Source organism: Rhea pennata, chromosome 19 (genome assembly GCF_028389875.1).
Source record: "Rhea pennata isolate bPtePen1 chromosome 19, bPtePen1.pri, whole genome shotgun sequence".
Taxonomy (NCBI): domain Eukaryota; kingdom Metazoa; phylum Chordata; class Aves; order Rheiformes; family Rheidae; genus Rhea; species Rhea pennata.
In genome coordinates, this window is record NC_084681.1 from 13,701,689 (window position 1) to 13,714,121 (window position 12,433).

At 42.1% G+C, this 12,433-nt stretch overlaps 4 non-coding genes across 4 annotated transcripts; 3 read left to right on the forward strand and 1 right to left on the reverse strand.

Annotated features, from left to right (window-relative positions):
- Window positions 1-9,637: 9,637 nt before the first annotated feature.
- Window positions 9,638-9,744, reverse strand: LOC134149221 (U6 spliceosomal RNA). The gene has a single exon (XR_009960379.1). It is a non-coding gene; the product is annotated as a U6 spliceosomal RNA (small nuclear RNA).
- Window positions 9,745-10,370: 626 nt separating this feature from the next.
- TRNAM-CAU (transfer RNA methionine (anticodon CAU)) lies at window positions 10,371-10,442 on the forward strand. Its single transcript has one exon. It is a non-coding gene; the product is annotated as a tRNA-Met (tRNA).
- A 615-nt stretch (window positions 10,443-11,057) lies between these two features.
- TRNAQ-CUG (transfer RNA glutamine (anticodon CUG)) lies at window positions 11,058-11,129 on the forward strand. Its single transcript has one exon. It is a non-coding gene; the product is annotated as a tRNA-Gln (tRNA).
- Window positions 11,130-11,821: 692 nt separating this feature from the next.
- On the forward strand, window positions 11,822-11,893 carry TRNAQ-UUG (transfer RNA glutamine (anticodon UUG)). The gene has a single exon. It is a non-coding gene; the product is annotated as a tRNA-Gln (tRNA).
- The last annotated feature ends 540 nt before the right edge of the window (window positions 11,894-12,433 follow it).

The window sequence follows — 12,433 nt, forward strand, 5'->3', positions numbered from 1 at the left end:
TCCAGAATCTATTATTTCTGGATAAAGGTGGTTTTGAATGTTTAGTGCTCAAACACTGGCACTTCAAAAGGAAAAGAAACCCAAATGCCTCGAGCTTCCACAAAGCAACTAAGTACTTTGATTTATCATTCTTCTATCTTATGAGTTAAATATCAAATGTTACAGAAAAGGGGTAAGTTATCATCTGCTTTGAGAGTCTTGCACCTGTTACACATACACAAGGAAAATTATTTGAAGATAGCTTTGGTTAATATTACAAATTTTAATATAAGAAAGTAAATCACAGAAGAAACATTAGAGAACTAATTCAGGAACCTGAGGTGCATGGTTCAGTCACACTTCTCTTCGGTTGTGCCTTGCTAATAATGCTTTAAAGCAGATTTCTGTATATTCTCTTCCTGTGTTATTCTAACATTCCAACTCTTCACAATAGCCAAAACTCAAGAAATTATACCATTTTAGCTGTCTGGAATTTTTAAATTCTAGTGTCCCTGCTACTTGATTCCCTCACTCTTTCTCCATCATTTTATGCTCTCCAACAACAGCAGCCTCTGAAAGCTAAATGCCGCATCAGGCAAGACTCTACAGAACACAACAGAAACCAAATGTTAAAGCTACTGAAAAAGCAGATGAGTTAAGTGTTCTTGCTCCATTATCTTTGCTATTTCCAGTTCCTCAAAAGTTTGTTTAGCCAACCTAGTTGACTAGATCATAAAAAGCCTATAATACAACAGCTGATTTACAATTATTAATCCAGAATTGTAATCAAGCACCTACAACAAGAGCTTGTTACATTAACAATACTGAAAATTGCTCTTTTCCTGACTCTTATGTATCTGCACAAAATAAAAAACAGTCCATAAGCCCAAAGACAATAATAACAATAGGAAAACATGACAGCCAAACATCTGGAAAGCGGGAACTACTTGCCTTCGTATCCACCCTTCAATAAGAAAGTGCAGTCCTACACCTCCAAAACAAGAAAAAATAACCACTGTTCCTTTGAGAGGACAAATCAATGTTTCCTAAGATAACTAAGATTCCTGCCATCCATCTAAATAACACTGAGTCAGTAATTAAGTTCAGTTATATTTTGGAGACCTAGTTTCAACTACCAGCATGACATTATTGGGCAAATTGTTTGACTACTGTATCATTTTCTCACAGCAGAAATCCCCTAATAACGTCATCACTCTACCTCACTGGTGCATTATGACTGAAAAACAAAATTAAAAACATTACTGATCTTGTGTGTTTCAGTGCCTGAACACCGCATAAATTCTTTTGCTCATAGAGAGACTACACAACTATTATTAACATCAACATTCTTAAGGAGTTTCAATGTCTTAAAACACCCTTTCCATTAAAAAAAGCTCACATTTTTTGATTTCTTTGTTCTTAGAGAGCTGCCATTTCTGAGCTTTACACAATTACCACTACATATAAACCTGTCTGCCCATCATTTTACACACAGAGAGTGACATAGTATCTTCAGACATAGATGATGAGACTGTAGCAAAGTATCATATAACTTACCTTTTAGGCTAAAAGAAAGTTTTTCTCATATCAAATCACTTTTCCCAATATTTCCCACACTGCAGAAGGCTGAAATAATCAATTAAAAACAAACCTCTCTCACCTGTATCAAATCAGTCCCAGGAAGTTAATTATTGCTGCAGTCCAAACTAAAATTATATTCCCAGAAAAAAAAAAAAAAAAAAAAAAGCTACTTCGAGGAACGCACTTGAATATGTCGGCTTCATGAGCACTTGTATTTATTTTCTCATGACCTAGCTTCCAAGGATTCTTCTGAGCCACAGAATTCTTTCAGAACCCCAACATGTTCACCCACTAAAATCAAAAGTGAGAAAAATTAGGAAAGTTGCAAGAAAACACAATGGAAAACGAGACTCAGACAAACACATGACATGCATTACATACTTCACCATATTAGCGAGGGGTTTGGACACACCATGCAATGCCAATGCAATGTCCTAGGTTCTCAGTGTCCCCCTGCACATATTAAAAGATACATTCTTTTAAAAGGTCAGATAACTAAGACATGGACCAAATTATAAGTATTCAGTAACACTGTTGTGGGTAATTGAAACCTAAGTAAAGAGTAATGGACAAGCATACCTATTTGAGAATCCTTTGATCTCAACTGTGAGTGCCTCAGTTACTGATGATACTGTAGCAAAAGATATCAGCAGTCGACTGATGCTGTGGTTGCCTCGTTGAGCATGGCACTATTTTTAGATAGGTTAACAGGTCACTTTGCATATAATATCACCCAAATAGTCAACAATGACACATTTTTAGAAAAGTTAAAGCATGTACAACAATAACACTTGCCTGGAGAGTGTATTACTGCAATAATATAGTCACTTACGAAAGCGAATGCTAAAATACATGTGGAGTACCATGTACTTGCCCCACTAACGAGTCTTATATACAATTAAGCAATGCAGTTGCTGAACAAGCAAGCTTGCTGTACGTACTCTAATAAACTTCTAACTTTTCCATAGTATTTCTCATATTCTTGCTTCACAAGGACTGGACCAATCATTATATACCAAGATGTTTTTAAATAAGGAATCAGAACATGAATGACATGAGTTTCTAATAAGCAAAATTAAAAGTGATAATAAAATGAATGCAAAGTATTTTCATATGTAAAACATACAAAAGATAACACAGTATCACTAACGTGTCATCTGTCTCTGCTGACAAGCAGTCGTTCAGCATCTCTCTCTCTTCTTTCACGGTTACAATTCTCACATCTTCAGGTCCCGAACAAGCAGACCGGTTGTCTAGAAGGTCATCATTGTCATACCTGAAGATACAACCCAAATTGCTAACTGAAAGAGTTTTCTGGGAAAGTTTTGCTTTTATTGTGAAATACTAAGTATGTGTTCAACAGCATAAACAACAAAACAAGCAGATAAGGTGTTCTGAGGGGATACCCAAAGTCTCTCATTTTAATCTAATGAGCTGCATGCTTCTTATATGACTTCCATTATTTCCTTAAATATCAGTTACCACCTTTTAAGCACTAGCAAGAAAAAGATTTCACATGCACGATTCATATATAAATACACTACTAACATTCCACCAGCTGCTATTAAAGAAATGCTGTCTGACAGAGATCTTTCTTCTTTCACAGTAATTCTTCTCACACCCTCAGGCAGGGAACAGACTGGAGCTTTTGCCAACGGGTCACAGCTGTCATATCTAGGAAGAAAACACATAACTGACATTAATTTAATGTCAAAAATTACTCGCTTCATATTAGTAAATGGAACAGTCTGGTGGCAGTCTACTTACAAGTCCAGTAAAAATCCTGCTACTTCTGCATCATTTCTGAAATCAAGTTTTTCCTTAAGCGTCAACCATCGGTCAATATGATTTCCTACATAAATCCTTGTTTTTCCCCTTCTTCTATCAAGGCTTTGCTTCCTCTTTTTCTTTTCCAGAAAGGACAGCACTGCGGGTCTTCCGCATCTTTTTGTTGGTAGCGACATCGTACGCCTAGAAATTAAAAATTTGTTTTTACCCAACTGGAGCTCACAGAAAAGATTACACCTCGGTCTTCTGAATCATCACGGCCAGAACTGATTGCCAAGCACAGTAAACGTTTTACTTCCAGACGCTGAAGAACCTAAAACGCTCCAAGGGAGCCCAGGTTGCAGAGCAGGCGGCATCACCCGGAAACGGCCGGCCGCGACCGCGGCCTGGCCGCTGGGCTCGCCGCCGGGACGAGGCGCTGAGGGAGAGGAGGGGGCGGCCGCGGCCCCGGCCCCGGCCCCGGCCCCGGCCCGCAAGGGACACTCACCACCCGCCGCCGCCGCGCCGACAGAGCGGAAACAGGGGTCACGTGACCGAGCCGCGGCGCGCGCTAATGACGCGCGCTCACGTGCGGGCGCGCCGCCGCCGCCGCGTTCAGCCTGTGGCCGTGCGGGAGCCTCGGAGCTGCTGCGCATCCTGCGCGCAAGCGGCCCGGGCACACGGCACCTCCCTTGGTACGTGGTACCGCAAGATCTGTTCTGCACGGGCTGATTGTAAAAGAAACCGAGAAGCAAGGTCAAGTAGCAGCTCTAAGGAAGCTAATTAATGTCTTTTTTCGAGTTAAAATATGCAGTTAACTGTGCATCTCATCTACTCAAAGTAAGATTTAAGCAGGTTGAGGAAAGATGACACCTGCAAGTCAGTAAAGCTGAAAGGGAGCAGATAAACTGGTGGTTAACAGTGGATTCTCATGTCCGGTTTTTAATAAAACTAAGTTGTCTGGGCAGAAAGGATTCATGCACCTTTCATATTCTAAAGAAATACAGTTATACCTCTTAAACCTGGCATCAAACACACTGAGAAATATGTGCAAGAAACTGTAACAGGGTGCATTTGACTTTCTTAGAGCTTCGGAGGGCTTCTGTTTACATGCACTAGTCTAAGCACATTTTTAAATACATGACTAAACATGCAGACTAAATTAACTAGTAATGTTTAACTATAAATAACTATATATAAATATATCTAAGCAGAGAGAGGAACAATCATACCTACCAAAACGATCTCTACTGTCAGCTTTGATAGAATCACAGTGATAAGCCACCCAAGTGAGATCAAGAACTAGTGGATCACTCTGGGCTGATGTTACAAACATTAATTTGCCTTTGCTGCATTAGATGAGTAACATGACCAAAACAAAATATTTTGGTTTTGTCCAACATTACTTCAAAACAGAGAACTAGAACTGAAAAAAAAAAGCCATTATATCTTTTATCATATATGAGGACTGTTTGTCAGGTCATTTTCATGCCACACTTCAGTATGAGTTAATAGAAAGATTTTAGAAATTATTCTAGCATAATTACAGGTTCTCAAAATAGCACAAAGCCTTTATGAGGTGCATATGTAGAAATAAGCCCTTTTGTAGAAATCTTACCCTTTTCATATGAAATGATATAGGAGAGTTCCTCCTCTTTCACTATTATTTATGTAAAACACATTTGGTGATGATGATCCCAAGTAAATATGGTTGCTTAATAGAAATATTTTATACTTATTTCTTCCAAGTGCTTTCACAAATACACTTACTGTATTTGTGAAATTTGTATCTGTATAAATATATTCACCTACAAAACAGAATGAACTGTGTGAACCTTCAAAAATTGTGTGCTGCTAAGCTCCTGCTTATTTTGAAATGACAAAGCTGCAGGAAGGAGGAAGGGGGTACTAACAGTTTTCACCTCTACTGTCATTTTTGAAACAAAAACAAATACATAGTGACTGACCTTTTATGCAAACTTAGTATGTTAAGCAAGCTTCTGTGGTTATGCAAGCTTATATATTAAAAATAGCATTTAAAAATAGAACTGAGTATCTGTATTAACAGTAATGACTTAAACAGATATGAAAAATCTTAAAGCTTTTAAGAAGTTAATTATCTTGCCACACTTGTGGTTTTTTTTCTGTTCCTTCCATTAAGGACATTCAACAGAACATGCTAGCCAGTTTTAATTTGTCATGCTCTAGTACAGTTTCTGGCTGTGTGACAGACAAAGGAAGGGAATGCTTTTAATTCTAACAATATTTACATTAATACTGATTTTACCACTTGAATGTCCATGTCAGTAAGCTTTATATTTTGCCCCTGAACTGTTTCACACAAGCCCTTTAATAAACATACTTTCCTAGTACAATGAAGTCTATGTTACAAAACAGCAGCAGCTGCCACTTACGAATGAAATTTCAAAGTTGGTACTACAGCATCTGCAAAGGTTAAGGTTCATTTTCCTCCACAACGATGCAGGGAAATCTAACTGAGGGCACCAGGTGCAGCGTAGTGCGACTTCCTGAACCACAACTGCAGTCATGCAGGCAAGAATTTCAGAGGAGTATATAGTCCATAGTAGTCTGTGGTATTGTCACTACATTACTTCAACTATTTCTCTCCAATTACCATTAACTTCTCACTGAGTTTCTTGGCTACACTATCACCTTTCTGCCAGTAAATATTCTACATGGTCTCATGTTTTTCCAGCACAAAGCATCTTGTCTTTGAGCTTGTGTATATTTAGTTTCCAAATACAAAGCACAGAAACACAGTGATAACGTACTTAAATTTACGAACCTACTGTTTCCTGGAGCATATAATTTTCAATATAAAATACTTGACTATGTTGCTATAGAAATAATCAGTAAACCCAGCAATATGTATAAATACCTTATTTATTTCATGTCTTATATACATTTGAGAGGCAGGATTGAGAAAATGCTCCCTGCAAATGCTTGTGCAAACCTGGACAGGCTGGAGAACTGGGCAGAGAGGAACCACCTGAGGTTCAACAAGGGCAAGTACAGAGTCCTCCACCTAGGCAGAAATAACTCCATGCACCAGTACATGCTCGGGGCTGAGCTGCTGGAGAGCAGCTCTGCAGAGAAGGACCTGGGAGTGCTGGTGGATGACAAGTTGACCATGAGCCAGCAATGGGCCCTTGTGGCCTCGAAGGCCAGTGGGATCCTGGGGTGCATTAGGAAGAGTGTTGCCAGCAGGTTGAGGGAGATGATCCTGCCCCTCTCCTCAGCCCTGGGGAGGCCTCATCTCGAGTACTGCGTCCAGTTCTGGGTTCCCCAGGACAAGAGAGACATGGAGCTACTGCAGAGAGTGCAGCGTAGGGCTACGAAGATGATCAGAGGGCTGGAGCATCTGCCCTATGAGGAACGACTGCAAGAGCTGGGCCTGTTTAGCCTGGGGAAGAGAAGACTAAGGGGGGATCTCATCAATGTGGATAAGTACCTGAAGGGAGGGTGTCAAGGGGATGGGGCCAAACTTTTTCCAGTTGTCCCATGTGACAGGACAAGAGGCAACGGCCACAAACGGAACCACAAGAAGTTCCGCCTGAATATGAGGAGGAATTTCTTCACTGTGAGAGCGACAGAGCACTGGAGCAGGTTGCCCAGCGAGTTTGTGGAGTCTCCTTCTCTGGAGATCTTCAAAGCCTGCCTGGATACAACCCTGTTTAACCTGCTCTAGGTGACCCTGCTTGAGCAGGGGGGTTGGACTGGATGATCTCCAGAGGTCCCTTCCAACCTTACCAATTCCATGATTCTGTGATCTTCAGGATAATAACTTTCAGTCTTTATCTAAGTAATAACTCATACTTAAAAAGAATTAAAATAGTTTCTATATTAACAAGGAACTAAACTATGCTGTGCAGCACCTAACTTGCAATAAAGTTGTATGCAAAAACATGAAGTAACATTTTTTTTTCACATGTTGTAAGGAACAGTCAAATCAGCAGAGTAATCAAAGCAATAACATAGCTCATTTCCCTTTCACTAGAGAAAAACAGCATCGCCAACTATACATCTGCTTAATAATGTTTCCTATTTTTACTTCCTCCTTCTCACCATCTGCTTCTGTTCTGCTTTTTCTTCCAAAAAAGCATCCACCTCTTTTAGCCTCATTTGCCCCATCCTAGAATTCAGAGTGAACAGAAACAAAACTCCCAATGCCAAAGCCAAAACAGTGCTACTTCATAAGGTCTTCTAAAAAATGAACCTCACTTTTCTTACAGTGATTTTAGATCTTTACAACAAACAGACCCTATAGATTCTACATTTTGCTACACACATGGACTTTACAAAGGAAGTTGATTTTTTTGGCCATCAGTAACTTTGGATTTTGCTTCTGCCTTCAGCACTGCCATGAATGGCTGAGTGCATTTAGCTGAAACATCTCCCTTCCCTTCTGTAGTTGCTACTGAATCCCAGAAGAGTGAGACACTGTCACGCAGGAGGGTGAATCACAGAACATGCAACTATCACAGCTACTTTTTCAGCAACAGAAATAAGCACTCCCAGTCATATCTGACAAAGAAGTCACCTAAACAATGTTAAACAGATTGGTGTTTCCCTAGGAGCACTCACAGCAACAGAGTTCCTCAAGAGCCACTTAGCAATGTCAGCAGCGGGGCTCCTTGCAGCCTGTCACCCTCTCTTGGATGCTGTGGTTGACCAGCAGCTGTGTTGATTCCTTGAAACAGGAAACTCCGAAGCAGCTCAGATAGCAACCTGCTAAGAACCACTAATGAGAGTAGCCACTAATTAGGAGAACCCTGGCTTGGGGGGAGGGGGGTGCGGCACGTGTGGGCCTAACAAACCTTCTCATTCACCCCAACCACCATCAGAGCATCTGATCCACAAACAGAAAATACAAGCATACCATATATGTACATGTGTGTAGGTATGTATGTTGTGTGTATATATATATATGAGTGTGTATATATACACATTTATGTGTGTGTGTGTATATATATATAAACCAGTCTTAACTAGGTGAAAAACTACTATTCATTGCACTAACACAATATTGTCACTTTTTAAATACTGACATAATGCTAATTTCAGTGATGGAGTAGAATCCCACTTAGTTCAAGTCTACTGATTGTCATCAAAATATGAGAAAAAAATTACAGCAGCAAATAAAATTTTTTTTTGTCATAACGCTTCGCTAGATAACCATCCCTAAATGTAACTTCATTGCCACTCCAGCTGAAAACTCTCTTAAACATAGCGCAGTGGTTGAGCTTGGTGAAAACGATCTGTGCGACGATCAGCTCACGCCGGGGAAGAAGAGCTTCCCAAGGCCGGCGGAGGGACAAGGACCCTGCCGCAGGCCGGAGGGCCGCAGTCGCCGCCGCCCTCGAGCCGGCGCCCAGCGAGACGGCGGCGGCGGTATCGCTCCCTCACAACCCTCCGCGCGGTGGCTTCGCGCACGCCCACGCGCCCCGCCCCACCCCGCGCGCCGCCGGGTGACTGTCCGCGCCCCGCTCGTGACACACGGCGCGCACTGATGACGCGCCAAAGCCGGTCTTCCCCCGCCTGACAGGGCTGGGGCGGTGGCGCCTCGCCTCTTCCCTGAGGCGAGCTGAAAAAGACGGTCGATTTCGTACAGCAAACGTGCTGGGGTGCCGGGCGAAGCAGGCGTACAAAGCCGAGGGGGGAGAGTGACCCGCCAGTCTCCTCGCTGACTGCATGGGCCAGGGCACGGCTGAGGGTGGCTGTGGGTTGCGTCGAGAGGAGCGGGAAGCAGAGCACATCCCTCGTGTAAATGCAGTCCGTGCCGGGATGGGGACAGCTTACTCGGAGCCAGCACCCCTTCTGTGGGGTATCTGGAGAAAAAGGCGCTGAGGAGGGCAGGTGTGGGAAACAAAACTCGAAAAGATAAAAAAAACAAGTGCAACAACCCGTGACAACAGTAGAACATGAGGCAAGCCCTTGGAGGGCCAAAAAGCTCACAAAAGACTTACTTGTTTTGGGAATAATTTCTTAGCAACAGCCATGATAAATTTTATAAGTATTAGTACAGTTTTAGTGGATGTGCCAAAGGGAGCTTCTGGACCAAGCCTCTGTATATAGCTTCAGTCTGCAGGGTCTCAGCAAGCCCAGCCCAGAGGGACAGGCTGCCAGGAGAGCCAGGTAAGACATCTTCACAGAGGCTGCTCAGGCCTTCAGCCTTGCCAGGCACTGGAGACTGTGGGAGGAGCTGGCAGCCACGCTGAGCTTCATCCCTGCTGCCCAGGCAGAGGAGTTAAGGGGTGGCTGCTGAGACTGGTGGCATGAAGGGGAGAAAAAAAATATGGAACGCTTCACGAATTTGCGTGTCATCCTTGCGCAGGGGCCATGCTAATCTTCTCTGTATCGTTCCAATTTTAGTATATGTGCTGCCGAAGCGAGCACGAAACTAGTGCTTTCTTAACTGCCTTTTATAGCTCGGCATTTTTATTTTTTTTCGAGTAGGGTGAGCGCGCCGTTCCGCGAAGTAGAAGCAGTGCGTTTGAGCAGACCGTGTACGTGCTTTTCGGGGGCAGAGCCGGCCCCAGATCCGCACGTGGGGCAGCAGGTGGGCGCAAAGCCCGCAGAGGAGCCCCCTTCGTATGCAAATATTCGCAAAGCACTCTGGGGGCAGTGCCGACGTCGTTTTTATGCCTGGATATAAAATATATAGCTGATTTCATACCTACTACCTGGATATATACTAATCTACTATGTATACACTAATGTGCTGATATGTTAGCACATATATTATATGTACTAATATGTACTATGTACATACTAATATGTATATATCATATGTACTAATATGCTACTAATTTAAATAATGGGATTTCAAGTGTCCTTATGATACAAATCGGCGATAAAAGGGGGGAAAAGCTGATATTTGTAGGGAAAGAGGAGGGGAAAGTGGGGCGGGCGGTGTTTCCCTCCGCGCCGGCGAAGGCACCTCGGCGCCTGGAGGCCGCTAGCGGGAGACCGCGCGCTGGGGCCGCTTCTAGGGGCGGGCGGGAAGACTTGTTTTCGGCAGCAGCAGAGTGGCGCAGCGGAAGCGTGCTGGGCCCATAACCCAGAGGTCGATGGATCGAAACCATCCTCTGCTATGGCGGCCTTCCATTTTCGCGGAGGCAGCAGGCAGCGTATCCCCCCCATTTGGGTTCAGCTTGGCTTCCAGCAGGTGGCAATTCAATCAGCCGTAAAAACGGTCTTGGTGCGTTTTTAATATTTTTTTCGTCTCACTTGTGTAAAAGAAAAGTAGTTACCTCTCCACAGGACAGTTAATACCTACGGGAAAAAAACTGAAAAAAAACCAAAATAACAGTCGAGACAATGTTAGCTTTGTTTTCGCAAGTAAAGTAGGCGAACACTCAGACCGAGACGCGTGAGGGCAAACAAGGAGTACACAAATGCGAAGTCAGGCAGTGCCTACGGTATTAAAAGTCTATTTTCAAGCTTAAAAATGTTCTTGAAAACGTTGGCAGCAGGATCTGAGAACGGGCTTAGAGCTCTCGTTTAAGTTGCCTCTAAGTGTACAGTGTTGTAGTATGTCGTGATACGTGAGCGTAGAATCATCTTGGAGAATGAACGCGTGCAGAGCATGTGAAGTATGTGAAGAAAGAGCAGAGAGAATGGAGCTATGAACCTACAAACATAAGGAATTGGGTTTTTTTCCCTTTAAGATTCGGTGAGTAAGCGCTGTCGGAGAAAACTGTGCAAGAGGTTCCATGGTGTAATGGTTAGCACTCTGGACTCTGAATCCAGCGATCCGAGTTCAAATCTCGGTGGAACCTGCTACTTTTCCCCCCAAAAGTACTTTTTTTCCTGGCTATTAACATAGAAAATGAATTTAGGAGAAGCTCTGTGTTTTTCATCGGCTTTTTGAATGCCACTGAAATGCGATGCTACCTGAAAATGATATTTAAAGGAGAGAAATAAGAAAAACACACTGCGAAACTTTTCTGGTGGTTTTTTTTCTGTGTTTTTGATTTATTTTATTGTAACTATGGTCGTAGATTCTTACATGAGTTATGTGAAAAACTTCAGACGTACTGTAGTATATGGAAATTTTAGTATTTATATTTATTTCCACACTATGAGCAATTTATGTGAAAACACAACTCTAAGTTATGCATTAACAAAGTGCAAAGTAGTTACGCAAAATATAGTTACGGTTCATGCACATTGTTTGTATTAGGATTAGTTTGATATATCAGAAAGAAGGAAGCATTTTTTCCTATTTATTTATTTATTTATGCTGTCTGACTTTGTATCGTTATGGAAAAGGTGTATTTTAGTAATCATTACACTAAACAGAAAACAAATACTGCAGTATGAACTAAAGACAGGCAGAGGAATAATTAGGTACATTACTTTTCTAGTGGTAATTTAGAATTCAAAGGAAAAGGAACAATCCAAATCTTATAATTTAATTTCCTTTTAATGCATTTATCATGGAGCAGCCGAAAATCAAATGCCACCAGACGGTTCTATGGTGTAATGGTTAGCACTCTGGACTTTGAATCCAGCGATCCGAGTTCAAATCTCGGTAGAACCTCCAGCAGGCTGTGTGTTTTTCTGTTTCCTCGTGGTTGTTCCCAACTCGTGGAATAGTTTCCCAGCTTACTGCTTGATAAAGCCAGCTTATAAAAGCTAGACAAAAGCGTACACAGTAGCTGGCACGAAGTTTTTGCAAGGACGAGATGGCTAGCAAGTCTTTGTGCTGCGCACAGCCAGCCTCGTAGAACGTCCAGGACTGCAGGACTCAACAAGACTATCAGGAAAAAACCCCAGGAACTGAATGCCAAAGGATTTCACTTGACATGAACTCTATCAGGCTATTCCTAATTTTAATAATGTCAGTGATTCAAAACATATACACCTAAGAAAAAGCCCAAATTTAGCTAATTAAATAGAATAGCTTAAGAACTATTCTTAAACAAGCCTTTAAATTCTGTACTACATGTTCTATGTATTTTGTTTGGAGCAGTGTTTTGGGATAAGTGTTTATTTGCACATAGAACATTCTGGTTTTCAATAGGTAAGCATGCAGAATTTGGACATTGTTTCAGGTGCACTCAACTATTTGCTTGGACAG